Raw genomic sequence first — 18,972 nt, 5'->3', positions numbered from 1 at the left:
CATTATTGTATGAGATGATCATGTTTTGTAATTTATCGGGAACCGGCAGGAGCCTTATGGTTGTCTCTTTATTGTATGAAATGCAAACACCATGTAATTGCTTTACTTTATCGCTATGCGTTAGCAATAGTTGTAGAAGCAATAGTTGGCAAGACGACCACAACGCAACGATGGAGATCAAGATGTCAAGCCGGTGACGATGGAGATCATGATGATGCTTTGGAGATGGAGATCAAAAGTACAAGATGATGATGGCCATATCATGTCACATATTTTGATTGCGTGTGATGTTTATCTTTTATGCATCTTATTTGCTTAGAACCACGGTATCATTATAAGATGACCCCTTCACTAAATTTCAAAATATAAGTGTTCCTCCCGAGTATGCACCATTGCGAAAGTTCGTCATTTTGAGACACCACGTGATGATCGGGTGAGATAGACTCTACGTTCACATACAACGAGTGTAAGACAATTTTGCACATGCAGAATACTTGGGTTAAGCTTGACGAGCCTAGCATGTACAGACATGGTCTCGGAACACTGGAGACAGAAAGGTTGAACATGAGTCATATAGTAGATATGATCAACATAGAGATGTTCACCATTGATGACTACCTCATCTCACGTGATGATCGTACATGGGTTAGTTGATTTGGATCATGTATCACTTAGATAACTTGATGTTTATTTAAGTTGGAGTTCATTAGTAATTTGATTAATTGAACTTAATTTATCATGAACTTAGTCCTGATAGTATTTGCATGTCTATGTTGTAGATCAATAGCTCGCAATATAGCTCCCCTATTTTTTGATATGTTCCTAGAGAAAACTAAATTGAAAGATGATAGTAGCAATGATGCGGACTGGGTCCGTGATCTGAGGATTATCCTCATTGCTGCACACAAGATTTATGCCCTTAATGCACCACTAGGTGACAGACCTATTGCAGGAGTAGATGCAGACGTTATGAACGTTTGGCAAGATCGATATGATGACTACTTAATAGTTCAGAGCGCCATGCTTTATGATACGTCTCCAACGTATCTACTTTTCCAAACACTTTTGCCCTTGTTTTGGACTCTAACTTGCATGATTTGAATGAAACTAACCCGGACTGACGCTGTTTTCAGCAGAACTGCCATGGTGTTGTTTAATGTGCAGAAAACAAAAGTTCTCGGAATGACCTGAAAATCCACGGAGATAACTTTTGGAAAATATAAAAAATACTGGCGAAAGAATCAAGGCTAGGGGCCCCACACCCTGTCCACGAGGGTGGGGGGCCCACCCCCTCCCCCTGGGCGCGCCCCTGTCTCGTGGGCACCCTAATGCTCCACCGACCTCAACTCCAACTCCATATATTCCGTTTCACGGAGAAAAAATCAGAGAGAAAGTTTCATTGCATTTTACGATACGGAGCCACCGCCAAGACCTAATCTCTCTCGGGAGGGCTGATCTGGAGTCCGTTCGGGGCTCCGGGGAGGGGGATTCGTCACCGTCGTCATCATCAACCATCCTCCATCACCAATTCCATGATGATCACCACCGTGCGTGAGTAATTCCATCGTAGGCTTGCTGGACGGTGATGGGTTGGATGAGATTTACCATGTAATCAAGTTAGTTTTGTTAGTGTTTGATCTGTAGTATCCACTATGTTCTGAGATTGATGTTGCTATGACTTTGCTATGCTTAATGCTTGTCGCTAGGGCCCGAATGCCATAATTTCAGATCTGAACCTATTATGTTTTCATGAATATATGTGAGTTCTTGATCCTATCTTGCAAGTCTATAGTCACCTATTATGTGTTATGATCCGACAACCCCGAAGTGACAATAATCGGGATACTTCTCGGTGATGACCGTAGTTTGAGGAGTTCATGTATTCACTATGTGTTAATGCTTTGGTCCGGTACTATATTAAAAGGAGGCCTTAATACCCCTTAGTTTCCACTAGGACCCCACTGCCACGGGAGGGTAGGACAAAAGATGCCATGCAAGTTCTTTTCCATAAGCATGTATGACTATATTCGGAATACATGCCTACACTACATTGATGAATTGGAGCTAGTTCTGTGTTACCCTATGTTATAGCTATTACATGAGTAATCGCATCCGACATAATTATCCATCACTGATCCAATGTGTCGGTGTCAAAACCGGCGGATCTCGGGTAGGGGGTCCCGAACTGTGCGTCTAGGCGGATGGTAACAGGAGACAAGGGACACGATGCTTTTACCCAGGTTCGGGCCCTCTCGATGGAGGTAAAACCCTACTCCTGCTTGATTAATATTGATGATATGGGTAGTACAAGAGTAGATCTACCACGAGATCGGAGTGGCTAAACCCTAGAAGCTAGCCTATGGTATGATTGTTGTTCGTCCTATGGACTAAAACTCTCCGGTTTATATAGACACCGGAGAGGGCTAGGGTTACACAGAGTCGGTTACAATGGGAGGAGATCTTCATATCGTATCGCCAAGCTTGCCTTCCACGCCAAGGAAAGTCCCATCCGGACACGGGACGGAGTCTTCAATCTTGTATCTTCATAGTCCGGGAGTCCGGCCAAAGGTCTTAGTCCGGCCATCCGGACACCCCCTAATCCAGGACTCCCTTAGTAGCCCCTGAACCAGGCTTCAATGACGACGAGTCTGGCGTGCAAGTTGTCTTCGGCATTGCAAGGCGGGTTCCTCCTCCGAATATTCCATAGAAGATGTTGAACACCAGGGTAGTGTCCGGCTCTGCAAAATAAGTTCCACATTCCACCGTAGAGAGAATAATATTTGCATCAATCGGATCTGCTGACGTATTCCGCGGCGTGACATCATGCCATGGCCAGGCTTTTATTCATTTTACCGTTCCACCTCAGTGCGTTTAGCGAGGCGGTTTCCTTGGCATGTCTTGTCAAAGCAGAGATCGTGTCCCCTTATTCCGGGATTCTCATCAATACGGGCGTGGGTAACCCAACCGTGACTTAGGTATGACTCCCTAATTGAAAGCGAGTCTCAAACGGTTACGGGGAGGGCTCTTGGTATTCACCTCCTTTATAAAGGAACCAAGGCCCGGCTCCCTTCTTCTCAAACCAATCAAATCCGCCCCTCGCTTCGAGTTCCAACACCCAAAGCTCTAGTTTTAGGCGCTTCGGACCTTCGAAGATGTCCGGCTCCGACCTTCAAGGCCGGTGGATGCCTTCCTCCATTACGGAAGAAGATGTGCGAAAGCTAAGAGATGCCAGGTATCTAACCGGCGAAATCTCGCATAGACTACCTACTCAAGGGCAAGCTGTTCCTGCTCCCCAGCCCGGTGAAAGCGTGGTGTTCGCATCTCACTTCCTTCGGGGGCTAGGCTTCCCGATCAATCCCTTTGTGAGGGGGCTTATGTTTTACTACGGGCTGGAGTTCCACGACCTAGCTCCGGAGTCCATCCTCCAGATCTCATCATTCATTGTCGTGTGCGAGGCCTTCCTCCATATCACCCCTCACTTTGGATTGTGGCTAAAAACTTTCAAAGTGGAACCAAAAATGATCGAGGGGCAGCACGCTGAGTGCGGAGGGGCTATAATAAGCAAGATGGACGACGCTCCATGGCCTGAAGGCTCTTTTCAAGAGGAGCTCGGCTTATGGCAACGGGACTAGTTTTACATCACAGCCCCTAGGGGTACCACATGGGTGGCACCACCTACTTTTCGCTCGGGTCCCCCACCACGGTTGGCGTCATGGGTTAATGAAGGACTTATCTAGGGGCCGCCCAAAGACGTGCCCTTGCTGCAGGGTCGTATTCGAGATCTTCTAGAAAGAGATGTCAATTTGACCGTAGTGGCGCAAGTCATGGTGATTCGCCGCACACTGCCCTACAAACGTCGACCTCTCCGCCTATGGGAGTTCAATCCAGAGGGACCACAAGTCCTACAACATTTCATGGGAATGACACCCATGGAGATGTACAAATTGTTCTTCGGATCACAAGCAAGGTGTCCGGATTTGTCCGAGGACGCAGGTCTGAGCTGCAATCGCCCGGATGCTAAAGTAAGTAGCCCCGTATTTGGATACACCATCCATAATTTTATCAAATCTACCCTTTAGCAGAGTTGTCCTTTGAACATGAGTGGATGGTGAAGGCAAAGCTTATCAGGTGTCCAGCCCCCCTGCCCGAGACCGTGCCGAATCCCATGCTGACCAGGATGCTGGAGGCCGCACCGTTGGCGGAAGGCGAAGGGGGAACCAAGGAGCTACCGCCTCCCCGAAGGAGGCCGTTAGGAAGGGAAGAATCGAAAATTCTCCCAACCAGGGAAAGAAAAGGACTGCCTCTGAAGACCCGGAGGTGATAACCTCAAAACAGGGAAAGAAATCTTCGTCAGAGGGTTCGGCACCGGAGAACACCCTAGCTGAATCGCCCCCTAAAGGGGACCCGCTCTCCCCCGGGACGTAAGTGAAGGGAGGGGTTCCATAACGAATCACACTCATGTTTTATTCCGGAGGAAAATAACCGAAACATTATCTTGCAGTTCGGATCTCAGCCCTTCTCAACAGAGCTCATCTTCAGGGGATCTTCGTCCAGAGATGATAGAGAGCGAAATGCCTCCCCTTGTTCCACCGTCTCACGAGGCTGGCGACCCCGAGATATCGTCCCGGAGGGTTTTTTCAAGTCCGGACCCTGGAAAAGGTCGTCAGACTAGTCCGGCACCCTCTTGCGCGCCGGCGGAGGGGCTGAAGGATCTGCTTGGTAGGGTGTCCATCTCAGAAGAACACCGTATGTTGATGGATACGGTGATTGGAAGGATTTCATCCGCGGAAAGCGGATTGTACGAGGCTGCCAAGAGTTTACTAACAGGCTTTGAGGTACGTAAAAAGGTGTACCTTTTGGTAGAGCCGCATATTAAATGTGCCCTGTATGAATAGTAGCCCCTGAGACTCTGTGTGTCGTCACGAGTGATGGCGCACAGAGGATCATAACCCCAGGTATAATATGTCGCCTATTCCATGAAGGTGGCGAGGCGTTCGGTGGCTAGCCGGAATGATGAATCTGCCGAACTAAAGCGGCAACTTGACATAGCAGATGCCGACATCGCGCTTGTAGATAAGCGGCTAGACGAGGCTCAAGGTATGTTCAAAAGACACCCAGTAATAGGAGCTTGATGCTCGGGCCTTATATATATATACTTTATGTAGATGGTGCTGCTGCCGTGGAGAACCTTCAGGCGGAACTTGCCCGAGCCAAGGAGCAAGCAAGGAAAAGTGATGCGGCTGCCGTTAAAGCGGCTGAAGAGCTAAAAGCCGAACAGGCTGCTCACTGCCAAAGCAAGAAGGAAATAGCCGAGATGGCCATAAAATTGAAGGATGCTACCGACCGCTGTAAATTTCTTGAACAAGAAGATAGGGCGGCTCAGAAGGACCTTGAAAAGATCACTGCCGAAGCCAAGGATGCTCGCTCTGCCATGAGAGCGATGAAGGAGGAGCTGCGTCAGGCCGGAGATATCACGGCTGGAAAGCCTTATATGCTGCGGATGAAGTTCGGAGACCCCAAGTATGTTCCATTAGACCGGCAGTGGAGTGCGGAAAACGCTTATCTGGATTTGGCAGCAAGTGCGGCGGACGCGACCGAACACTTCCGGAGCCGAGGTGACCATGAATTGGAAGAGCTTTTTTGGTCGCAGTACCACAATCCAGAACGCCCACTGTCAGTATCCGACCGTTTAGCCGCCTGGGCGGAGCTGAACAGGTTATCCGGACTCTCCATGAGGTATGTTGCGAGTCGTCTGTGGCCGGAGAAGCCAGAGCCGAAGAGTTATTTTGGCTTGGTGCAGCAGTTCCTTGGTTCGGTGCCGCATGCCGATGCAATGAAGAGGTCGGCGTGCATAGAGGGCGCACAGATGGCTCTTGCCCGTGTCAAAACATACTGGGCAGATATGAAGTCCAGTATTGTTGCGTCCCAGGATTCGGACGAAAACCGAGTACCTGCCAAGCACTATTTTGAGGAAGTTCTTCCTGGCGCTCGTATAATAGAGTCGCAGTGCTCGAAGGATGTTGTGTTCGAATAGCTTATACTATTTGTAAAGCAAAATTTGTTTTTATGAAAAAAAACTTTTTATACTTGTGCTTGCAAGAATCATGATGCCTCCTGTGCGGCCGTTTAATGTATATATTTGTATATAACCTGAAAGATGGCAGTTCTTGGCTTCAGCCCCCACGCATAGAATGCGGGGGTGTTCACAAAAAGGCGTCTGTTCACACTTAATCCAACGTCTTGGTCCTACAAAGGAGGTGGTGGCGCGACAAACTAGGAAACTGGACTATAATGCTTTATCACTTTCACTTAGCCATAGGAGTTTGACAGTGGGGCTACTGAATAGCCCCTAGGGGCACCGCGCTCGCCCGAATTCGGGGCGCGAGTGTGCCTGACCGGGAAGCGGCCCTTCGTTAATGCGGGGGAATCCTAAAGATTCCGAAAGTCATCGAGTGGTTGACCAGTCTCTCGCTATATCATGACAGTTAGTTTTTGGCTTTCTCTACTGAGGTGCTCACCTGGCCGAACCGGGGCACAATCGCCGTAGTTCTCCTGGTGCCGCGTTAGCCGATATAACGGAACGTAAGGCAGCAAAACACAGGAGCCGGGCAAACCCAACATTTGACCAAAGACATGATTCGGAGCTGATGCATATAGGGCCAAACTCGCGACGCCGAACACTCCCTAAGGTATTCAGTCTTTATGAAGACGGGCCGAAATAGAGCCCTTGGTAAAAAAGCCCCTAGTGTCCAGGTACGTGCAAAAATTCTGGCGTGGCCACATGCCAAGACACCAGCCTCCTCTTCGGCTATAGAGAAAACCGGGGGATGTTATCAACAAGAGACAGTAAAAAAGGTTTACGCAGGGTCTTAATCTGAAAAGAATCCTTGAAACGAGTCCCTGCTGCACGTCTGCGCCTGTGTCTCCGTTGTGCCGTATCCTGGACGGCCGTAGCATGATGTTCGTCTACGAAAGAGAGGAACTTAGTAAAAAATAAGCATGCGAGAAATCTATATCGAAATAAATAAAATATAGTTGGAGCAAGAGTTGGGCCGTATTATCTCCGGGCGTGAGCACACGGAGCCCCTTACACGGGGGTATGTGGCTATTAAGCATGTTGACGCCAGACTCGTCGAGCCGTGTCCGGGATAGTAGGGCTGGATTTGTGGGCGGCTGTCTAGGCAGCCGCACCCTTGCCCGTACTTTGGGGGTCAATTTATGTTCCCCTGTAATGAAATGATGCCCTTTGGGCCGGGCATTTTGAGTGTAAGGGATGCGTAATGCGGTATTGCGTTAAAGCGGGCGAAAGCTTCATGTCCCAGTAGCGCTTGATAGCAACTTACGAATGGGGCGATGTGGAATGTTAGCTTTTCGCTTCGGAAGTTGTTGGGTGATCCGAACGTGACTTCTAACGTAAGGGAACCCATACTTGGGGTATCCGGGCCTGGCGTTACTCCTTGAAAGAAGGTGTTGCCGAGGTGGATTATAACTGGGTTTACCCCGAGTTTGCGGACTGTGTCCTGATATAACAGGTTCAAGTCGTTGCCGCCGTCCATAAGGGCGTTTGTAAATTGGAGTCCGTTAATAATTGGATTTACGACCAAGGCAGTCCAGCCTGCGTTCTGGTCTCCTCTAGAGTAATCCTGACGATCGAAGGTAATTGGTTGTAACAACCAGTGGGGTTGCTACTCCGGGGCTGGTTGTACGGCGCGTGTCTTCGTAGGTGCCGTTCTGCTCTTCCCTTTTGTCACATGAAGTAGATTTACTGTCTTGACTTCTTGTGGGAACTTCTTTTGTTCTCCGGTGTTCTGCTTGTGGGGTGCATCGTCATCTTCGCTTGGTGTGTTGAGCCCCTTGTGTTCGGCGTTGAGTTTGCCGGACTGCTTAAAGACCCAACAATCTCTGTGGGTATGGTTTGCAGGTCTCCCAGGAGTGCCGTGGATTTGACATATTTTGTCCTAAATTTTGTTGAGGTTGGATAGCTCGTCCCTATCGTCTTTGGGGGGCGGCTTTTTCTGATTTTGCCGAGAGCTTTTGAATCCGGCGTTTACTGCCGTGATCATCGGGTTGTTGTCCTTTATCCGGCGCAGTTCTTTGTTACGCCGTGGCTTCCCGTTCCCATCTCTGGGTTCGGACATATTCGGGTCGCTGGTGGTGCTTCTTGCCAACCAGCTATCCTCTCCTGCACAAAAGCGGGTCATGAGGCTTGTTAACACGGCCATTGTTCGCGGCTTTTCTTGGCCGAGGTGTCTGGCGAGCCATTCGTCTCGGACGCTATGTTTGAAAGCTGCTAAGGCCTCTGCGTCCGGACAGTCGACTATCTGATTCTTTTTGATAAGGAATCTGTTCTAGAGCTTCCGGGCTGACTCTCCGGGCCGTTGAGTTATATGACTCAGATCATCTGCATCCGGGGGTCGGACATAGGTCCCTTGAAAATTTGCCCGGAAAGCATCCTCAAGCACTTCCCAACTTCCCATGGTGTTTTCGGGAAGGCTTTTAAGCCAATGCCGGGCTGGCCCTTTGAGCTTGAGGGGTAAGTATTTTATGGCGTGGAGGTCGTCTCCTCTGGCCATGTGTATGTGGCGGATGTAGTCCTCGATCCAGACTCCAGGGTCTGTTATTCCGTCGTATGCTTCTATGTTCACGGGCTTGAATCCGGCTGGCAATTCATGGTCCAGCACCTCATCGGTAAAAACATAGGGGGTGTGCGGCGCCCCTATATTTAGGCGTGCCGCGATGTTCGGGTATTTTTTGCATTGCATCACTCACTGGAGCTTGCTTTCTTGGCCTATAGATGGATCTGGTTGGGCTAGTTTTCTGATGCGAATTCTTGGATGGATCACGCGCCATATTGAGTGCGGCGTCCTTTGATGCGTGAGATTGATCGTAGGGTCGTCTATCCGACCTTGTGGCTTCCTTATTTTTTGACTGTGGGGGCTTTATGGCCTCTTCATCAAATTCCGGTAGTAGTTTCCGCTTCGGATAGCTCTTTGTGTGGCGACTGCTGCCGTACTTTTGTGCGGTATTGAGTACTTTACCCCATCTGATCCTGAGTGCATCTTCCGCTGTCTGGAGCCTCCGCTTCTGCTTTCTCAGGCTACGTGCAGTGGCAACGAGCCTTTGGTGGAGGTTCTGATGTTCCAGCAATTTGTCTGGCGTGAGGTCGTCCGGGCTATTATCTTTCCCGGGGATTGGTTGTTCGGATTGTCCGCCCTGTTTGGACGGATGCTCAACGACATGTTCGTCGTCCGTTGATTCACCCTGCTCTATGGCTAGGTCTTTGTCGAGGTGGGGCTTGGCCTTGCGCTTACGCCACCGCTTTGATTGTTTTTCGGGGGAGCGATCCCTGGCCGCATCCTTTTGGTCCTCGTTGTCATTTCTGTTGTGTGTGTCCACCATGCATACATGGTATGATGAGGTGGCTTTCCGGCGCCCTATAGGTGCTGGTTCCTGATCGTCTCCTTTATCGGCGTCCATACCGTCGATATCTTCGGAGTCGAAATCGAGCATGTCGGTTAGATCGTCGACAGTGGCTATCAAGTGGGTGGTGGGTGGGGTTCAAACTTCGTCGTCCGCATCCCAACCACCCCGACCGTAGTCCGGCCAGGGTTCTTTCGACAAAAAGAGAGACTTTAGTGAATTTAGGTTATCGCCAAAGGGCGAGTGCTGAAAGACGTCCGCAGCGGTGAACTCCATGATCAGAGCCCAATCGGGTTCGATCGGAAGGGGTGCGGAATATTTAGAGTCCGGAACAGAGTCCGACACCTTGGAGTCACGGGCCTTGCAAAGGACTAGGCTGGTATTCAACTCTATCATCACAGAGATTGCGACTCCTGGGGCAGTGTCCAACCGTCCGTCCCTGGCTAGCGCAGTCGGCTTCGAGCTAATGGTCGGAGTGAACACCTGAGCGGCACTCTGGGCACTGTCCGGCAGCAGAGCTAGATCATGCCCATCAAGACAATGCGGCGCGCCCGGTCGTGGCTCGAATCCATCAAAGATCAAGTCCCCGTGGATGTCGGCCGTGTAGTTTAAGCTTCCAAACCTGACCTGATGGTCAGGGGCGTAGCTTTCGATCTGCTCCAGATGGCCAAACGAGTTGGCCCGCAGTGCAAAGCCGCCGAATATGAAGATCTGTCCGGGGAGAAAAGTCTCATCCCAGACCGCATCGCGATTGAGGAGCGAAGAAGCCATTGGGCCTAAAGGCGACGACACAGAGGAACTCTCAATGAAAGCACCAATGTCGGTGTCAAAACCGGATCTCGGGTAGGGGGTCCCGAACTGTGCGTCTAGGCGGATGGTAACAGGAGACAAGGGACACGATGTTTTTACCCAGGTCCAGGCCCTCTCGATGGAGGTAAAACCCTACTCCTGCTTGATTAATATTGATGATATGGGTAGTACAAGAGTAGATCTACCACGAGATCGGAGTGGCTAAACCCTAGAAGCTAGCCTATGGTATGATTGTTGTTCGTCCTATGTACTAAAACTCTCCGGTTTATATAGACACCGGTGAGGGCTAGGGTTACACAGAGTCGGTTAAAATGGGAGGAGATCTTCATATCGTATCACCAAGCTTGCCTTCCACGCCAAGGAAAGTCCCATCCGGACACGGGACGGAGTCTTCAATCTTGTATCTTCATAGTCCGGGAGTCCGGCCAAAGGTCTTAGTCCGGCCATCCGGACACCCCCTAATCCAGGACTCCCTCACAATGCCTACGAGCTTTTCACATACTGTGCTTCGCTTATTTACTTTTCCGTTGCAACTGGTACAACTACTACAAAACTGCTATCGTTACTTTTGCCACTGTTACCATTACTATCATACTACTTTGCTACTAAATACCTTGCTGCAGATACTAAGTTATCCAGGTGTGGTTGAATTGACAACTCAACTACTAATACTTGAGAATATTCTTTGGCTCCCCTTGTGTCGAATCAATAAATTTGGGTTGAATACTCTACCCTCGAAAGCTGTTGCGATCCCCTATACTTGTGGGTCATCAAGACTAATTTCTGGCGCCGTTGCCGGGGAGCATAGCTCTATTCTTTGAGTCACTTGGGATTTATATCTGTTGATCACTATGAAGAACTTAAAAGACGCAAGAACTAAGATTTTTCCCTCAACTACAAGGGGAGGTAAGGAACTGCCATCTAGCTCTGCACTAGATTCTCCTTCTGTTATGAGTAAGCTTGCGACACCTAAACCTGCTACTGCTATGAATTCTGATATGTCGCATGTTATTGATGATGCCACTTCTGCTATGCATGATACTTATGATGAAACTACTTCTATGCTTGATACTACTGTGCCATTAGGTGAATTTCTTGATGAACAACTTGCTAGGGTTAGAGAGAATGAAATTATTGAGAATGAAATTATTGATGATAGTGATGATGAAGGTTCTCCCCCTAATTATGAATTGCCTATTGTTCCTAAGGGCTATGTTATGGATGAAGAAGCTGCTAGAGCTATTTTGCTTGCAACAATAGATATGATCTTAAGAAGTTATTAGCTAAATGGAAGCAGCAATCCCTTAATGCTAGAATGAAACGTGACCCTGCTTTTGCTACTTCACCTATCTGTGTTACTGATAAGGATTATGAATTCTCTGTTGATCCTGAGATAATTACTTTGGTTGAATCTGATCCTTTTTATGGCTATGAATCTGAAACTGTTGTGGCACATCTTACCAAGTTGAATGATATAGCCACCCTGTTTACTAATGATGAGAAGTCCCGCTATTATTATATCCTTAAGATATTTCCCTTCTCGTTAAAAGGTGATCCTAAAACTTGGTTTAATTCTCTTGATCCTGGTTGTGTGCGTAGTCCCCAGGATATGATTTATTACTTCTCTGCTAAATATTTCCCTGCTCATAAGAAACAAGCTGCCTTGTGGGAAATATACAATTTTGTGCAAATCAAAGAAGAGAGTCTCCCACAAGCTTGGGGGAGGCTTCTCCGATTACTTAATGCTTTACCTGATCATCCTCTTAAGAAAAATGAAATACTTGATATGTTTTATAATGGACTAACTGATGCTTCCAAGGACCACTTGGATAGTTGTGTTGGTTGTGTTTTCAGGGAAAGAATAGTCGACCAAGCTGAATTGTTATTGAATAATATGTTGACTAATGAAAATAATTGGACTCTTCCTGAGCCAATTCCTGAGGCAATTTCTGAGCCAATTGAGCCAACTCCTGAGCCTATTCCTAAACCTACTCCGAAGAAGAGGGGTGTCCTATTTCTCAGTCCTGAAGATATGCAAGAGACAAAGAAATCAATGAAAGAAAAAGGTATTAAAGCTAAAGATGTTAAGAATTTACCTCCTATTGAAGAAATACATGGTCTTAATATACCACATGTTGAAGAAACACATTGTCTTGATAACCCGACACGGGTAGTAAAGGTAAATTCTCTCTATAGATATGATAAAGTTGAAATCCCGTCTACTAAATTATATAGCCCATGCTTAGATGAATTTGATGACTTTATGGCTAGACAAGAAAGTTTTAATGCTTATGTTGGTAGAGAATTAAAGAATAATGCTTTCATGATAGAAGGCTTGAGTGATTATATGGCTAGAGTTAAAGGTGAACTTAAACTCATTAGCAAATAGGCTTCTATGGTTACCACTCAAGCTGAACAAGTACTTAAGGCTCAAAGTGATTTGCTCGATGAATTAAACAATAAACATGATTTTGCTGTTAGAGTGGCTACTAGAACTGGTAGAATGACTCATGAACCTTTGTATCCTGAAGGCCACCCTAAGAGAATCGAGCAAGATTCTGAGAGAAATAATGTAGATGCACCTAGTCCTTCTAAAAAAGAAGAAAAAGAAACATGATAGGACTTTGCATGCTTCTAGTGAACCTGTTATAGACACACCTGAGAATCCCAATGATATTTCTATTTCTGATGCTGAAACACAATCTGGTGATGAACATGAACCTAGTGATAATGTTAATGATAATGTTCATGTTGATGCTCAACCTAGCAATAATAATGATGTAGAGATTGAACCTGCTGTTGATCTTGATAACCAACAATCAAAGAATCAACGTTATGATAAAAGAGATTTTGTTGCTAGGAAGCATGGTAGAGAAAGAGAACCATGAGTTCACAAACCCATGCCCTTTCCTCCTAAACCATCCAAGACAAAGGATGATGAGGATTTTGAGCGCTTTGCTGAAATGATTAGACCTATCTTCTTACGTATGCGTTTAACTGATATGCTTAAAGTAAATCCTTATGCTAAATATATGAAGGATATCATTACAAATAAAAGAAAGATACCGGAAGCTGAAATTTCCACCATGCTTGCTAATTATACTTTTAAAGGTGGAATACCAAAGAAACTTGGAGATCCAGGGGTACCAACTATACCATGCTCCATTAAAAGAAATTATGTTAAAACTGCTTTATGTGATCTTGGAGCCGGTGTCAGTGTTATGCATCTCTCTATATCGTAGACTTGAATTGAATAAGTTGACACCTACTGAAATATCTTTGCAAATGGCTCATAAATCAACTACTATACCTGTCGGTATTTGTGAGGATGTGCCTGTTGTGGTTGCAAATGTCACTATCTTAATGGACTTTGTTATTCTTGATATTCCCGAGGACGATAGTATGTCTATTATCCTTGGTAGACCCTTTTTGAATACTGCAGGGGCTGTTATTGATTGCAACAAAGGCAACTCCACTTTTCATGTTAATGGTAATGAGCATATGGTACACTTTCCGAGGAAACAACCTCAAGTTCATAGCATCAATTCTATCGGAAAAGTTCTAACTATTATTATTGGAGGTTTTGAATTTCCTCTTCTTACTGTCAAGAAAAAGTATGATATTCTTATTGTTGGGGATGTTCATATCCCCGTTGAGGTAACCTAGTGTTATTTGAAATTTCTATGGTTCCATGTTATTCAGAATGAGTTTTTTAACAAGACTTGATCAACCTTGTTAGTGGATTCCTTTTGATGATCATGAGATGGATGAAACTAGAAGGCACAACATTCTGTACCCTCTTTTTACTTTCTGTTATTTAGAATAAATAAAGCAAAAATAGTATTATCTGTCTGTTTTCTGAATTATCCATGCAATAAAAAATACCCCAAAAATAAAAGTGCTCCAAATGCTCTGCAAATTTAGTATGATTTCTATGGAATATTTGAGGATTTTAGGCACTGAGAACGCTGCAGGGGGCAAGCACCTGGCCACGAGGGTGGAGGGCGTGCCCACACCCTCTGGGCGCGCCCCCTATCTCGTGGGCCCACGGTGGGCCCCCTCCACTTATTCCTGCACCCACACACTCCATCTTCCTCCCAAAAAAATCCCCATCCAGCTCAAGCACGAGTTTTAGCTTGTTTTGCTGCGATTTTTGATCTCCTTGCTCAAAGCTCCATTCACAAAACTGCTTTGGGAGATTGTTGCTTGGTATGTGACTCCTCCATTGGTCCAATTAGTTTTTGTTCTAGTGCTTTATTCATTGCAAATTTTTGCTGCATAGGTGACCCTATTCTTGAGCTTGCATGTCAAATTTATGAGGTCCCAAGTAATTCTAATGCATGATATAGGCTCTAGGCACTTGTGGGAGTAGTTGCTATCAATCTTGTTTAGTTTTATTCACTTTTATTTTGAAGTTACTAAAAATTTCAGAAATTTTCAGAAAAAGATGAAGATATTGTTCTTGGGAGGCTCTTCTAGCCAAAGCTCCAAGGATAAACAAGCTAAGGAGAAGGAAAAGGCCAAGTATAATCTTCCTCGCGTAGCGGAAGTAAGGCCGTGTGAATGGCCTTGTGATAATTTCTTGAGAGCAGTCGGGATTTATGAAGACTTTTATTCTTTGGCTGAAAATGCGGGCCTCACCGACTTCCTCCACGACCGGATCAAACCGTATCTCTTACTTACCAATACTTTCGTGCAAAACTTTTACTATTATCCTAAGAATTCACCTCCTTCAGTATCTTTTCATTTATATGATGAGGCTAAGGAAATGTCATTACGTAATTTTTGCGCGGCTTGTAGAATACCCTTTGAGGGCAGCTTAGATGAACCACATCGTAAAGATGTGGATGGTTGTGTTAACACTATTACTGTAGGGGATTCGAAGAAGGGTTCCGATGCGAGAATCACTAGCATACATTTTCTTGTTTTATGCTACTTTGCCATATTTGCTAGTCGATGCTTAATTGGTCGTGGAAATAGTGGAAACTTCAGTGTTCCTGATATTATTATCCTGTTCCATGCCTTGTTTGATGATAAAGATTTTAGTATGGGTGCCGTTATTGCTAAACGGCTAAGCCTGAAACGTACAAAGGGCCCCATCTTTGGAGGTGTCTATGTTGCATGCCTTGCTAAACATTTTGAGATACCTATTAGGCATTATAAGAAAGAGGAGACACTGCTGCCTCTTTCCTTTTTAGATTACAGGAGCATGGTAGCGCATGATTTATTGTTGACAACAAAGATAAGATCATTCTGTATAACCTGAGATTTAATAAGAAACACAATGAGATTATTACCCTGCCTGCGCCTTTGTTGTTTGATTTGACTGCAGATAATTACCTTGTCTTGCCAGAAGTAGTGTACGCTCATCGAGGCTAGACATCCACTCCAGAGCCTGAGCCGGAACCTCCACTGGACCCTTATTGTCCATCATCTTATCAGTGGGATCCGGAGGAGATCGCTAGCCAGTGGTATCCTGATGACACTCCTAAGTACACCGGGGAGATCAGCGAGGCTATCCTTGGCATTAGACCAACTTAGGCCAAAAGCCTAATCTTGGGGGAGTATGTATTTCTCACCGACTTTATATTCATGTTCACACACTATTCTAGTTGTCGGTGCTCATACTCTTTCATTGTATTATCCTTGCTAGTTTAATTTCATTTTCTAGCTCTCTTCTTGTGTGTTTGATAAACCTTAGAAAATCAAAAAAAATTAGTTAGTTTAATTTCCATGCTTGTAGTAGTAATTAAAATGAAAACCCAAAAATATTTCCCGTTCTTCTTTTACTAGTTGGGAGCTTTCCCGTGTAAATAGTTTTATTTCTTTTCTTTCCTTTGGAGTTCAAGAGTAGAAGACCATATTGAAAATGTTTAGTGGCTCTCATATGCATGATTGTTGATTTAATTTAGAGCCCATATTACCTTGTCTTCTCTCTTGAATTGAATGCTTGCAGATTCCAGCTTAGTCCAATGCACGTGCACTATTATTATTATACACACCGTTCGGTCGTGCAAGTGAAAGGCAATAATGACGATATATGATGGATTGATTGAGATAAGAGAAGCTGGTATGAACTCGACCTCTTTTGTTTTTGTAAATATGATGAGTTCATCTTTCATGATTCAGCCTATTATGAAGTGAACATATTTGCAATGACATTTAGAGATTATAGTTGCTTATGCAATGCTCAATTAGCTAGGAGCTTATAATGGTTTACCTTGCATGCCAACATGCTATTAAAATGATTGTGATGTGGTATGATGGGATGGTATCCTCCTTTAAATGAATTGAGTGACTCGACTGGGCACATGTTCACGCATGTAGTTGAAACAAAATCAACATAGCCTTCACGATATTTATGTTCATGGTGTATTATATCCTACTCATGCTTGCACCTCGTGTAAATTAATTTTAATGCATGTTCATGACTGTTGTCACTCTCTCAATTGGTCGCTTCCCAGTCTTTTGCTAGCCTTCACTTGTACTAAGCGGGAATACTGCTTGTGCATCCAAACTCCATAAACCCCAAAGTTATTCCATATAAGTCCACTATGCCTTCCTATATGCGGTATCTACCTACCGTTCCAAGTAAATTTGTATGTGCCAAACTCCAAACCTTCAAATGAAATTCTGTTTTGTATGCTCGAGCAGCTCATGTTTCAACTAGGGATGTCTGTATCTTCCATGCTAGGTGGGTTATTCTCAAGGGAAGTGGACTCCGCTCCTCATTCACGAGAAAATGGCTGGTAATCGGGATGCCCGGTCCCATGATAAAAAAGATCAAAGCAAATCAAAATAATTAAACAAAACTCCCCCAGGGTTGTTGCTAGTTGGAGGCACTCGTTGTTTCGAGCAAGCCATGGATTGATGCTTGTTGGTGGTGGAGGAGTATAAACTTTTACCATTCTATTTGGGAAGCGCCTATAATGTATGTAGTATGGAAGATATCGCCATCTCATAGTTGTTGCATTGACAGTGAAAGTATGCAGCTCAAAATGCTATTCATCTCTATTTTAAAATCGAGCTCTAGCACCTCTATAAATCCCTGCTTCCCTCTGCGAAGGGCCTATCTTTTTACTTTTATGTTGATCATCACCCTCTTATTAAAAAGCACCCGCTGGAGAGCACACTGTCATTTGCATTCATTACTATTAGTTTATATTGCGTATGACTTGACTGGATCTCTTTTACCATGAATTACAATGTTTAGTCAGTCCTTGTTCTTTAAAGGTGCTCTGCATTTATGTTTTGCGGTCTCAGAAAGGGCTAGCGAGATACCATCTTGTTATATCATATTATGATTGTTTTAAGAAAGTGTTGTCATCCGAGATTTATTATTATTGCTCGCTAGTTGATTATGCCATTGATATGAGTAAATATGAGACCTAAGTGTTATTGTGAATATGGTTAGTTCATAATCTTTGCTGAAAACTTGAATGCTGGCTTTACATATTTATAACAACAAGAGCAAACAGAGTTTGTAAAAGTTTTTCTTTATCACTTTCAGTTTATCAACTGAATTGCTTGAGGACAAGCAAAGATTTAATCTTGGGGGAGTTGATACGTCTCCAACGTATCTACTTTTCCAAACACGGTTGCCCTTGTTTTGGACTCTAACTTGCATGATTGGAATGAAACTAACCCAGACTGACACTGTTTTCAGCAGAACTATCATGGTGTTGTTTATTGTGCAGAAAACAAAAGTTCTCAGAATGACCTGAAAATCCACGGAGATAACTTATGGAAAATATAAAAAATACTGGCGAAAGAATCAAGGCCAGGGGGGCCACACCCTATCCACGAGGGTGGGGGGCGCGCCCCCTCCCCCTGGGCGCGCCCCCTATCTCGTGGGCCCCCTGATGCTCCACCAACCTCAACTCCAACTCCATATATTCTGTTCCACGGAGAAAAACCCCAGAGAGAAAGTTTCATCGCGTTTTACGATCCGGTGCCGCCGCCAAGCCCTAATATCTCTCGGGAGGGCTGATCTGGAGTCGGTTCGAGGCTCCGGAGAGGGGGATTCGTCGCCGTCGTCATCATCAACCATCCTCCATCACCAATTCCATGATGCTCACCGCCGTGCGTGAGTAATTCCATCGTAGGCTTGTTGGACGGTGATGGGTTGGATGAGATTTACCATGTAATCAAGTTAGTTTTGTTAGGATTTGATCCCTAATATCCACTATGTTCTGAGATTGATGTTGCTATGACTTTGCTATGCTTAATGCTTGTCACTAGCGCCCGGGTGTCATTATTTCAGATCTGAACCTATTATGTTTTCATGAATATATGTGAGTTCTTGATCCTATCTTGCAAGTCTATAGTCACCTATTATGTGTTATGATCCGACAACCCCGAAGTGACAATAATCGGGATACTTCTCGGTGATGACCGTAGTTTGAGGAGTTCATGTATTCACTATGTGTTAATGCTTTGGTCCGGTACTCTATTAAAAGGAGGCCTTAATATCCCTTAGTTTCCACTAGGACCCCGCTGCCGCGGGAGGGTAGGACAAAAGATGTCATGCAAGTTCTTTTCCATAAGCACGTATGACTATATTCGGAGTACATGCCTACATTACATTGATGAATTGGAGCTAGTTTTGTGTCACCCTATGTTATAGCTATTACATGAGGAATCACATCCGACATAATTATCCATCACTGATCCAATGCATACGAGTTTCTCACATATTGTGCTTCACTTATTTACTTTTCTGTTGCTACTGTTACAACTACT

The sequence above is a fragment of the Triticum dicoccoides genome, chromosome 5B, assembly GCF_002162155.2.
Source record: "Triticum dicoccoides isolate Atlit2015 ecotype Zavitan chromosome 5B, WEW_v2.0, whole genome shotgun sequence".
NCBI classification, from domain to species: domain Eukaryota; kingdom Viridiplantae; phylum Streptophyta; class Magnoliopsida; order Poales; family Poaceae; genus Triticum; species Triticum dicoccoides.
The sequence above is the reverse complement of the archived record's forward strand: the minus strand, read 5'-3'. Positions refer to the sequence as shown.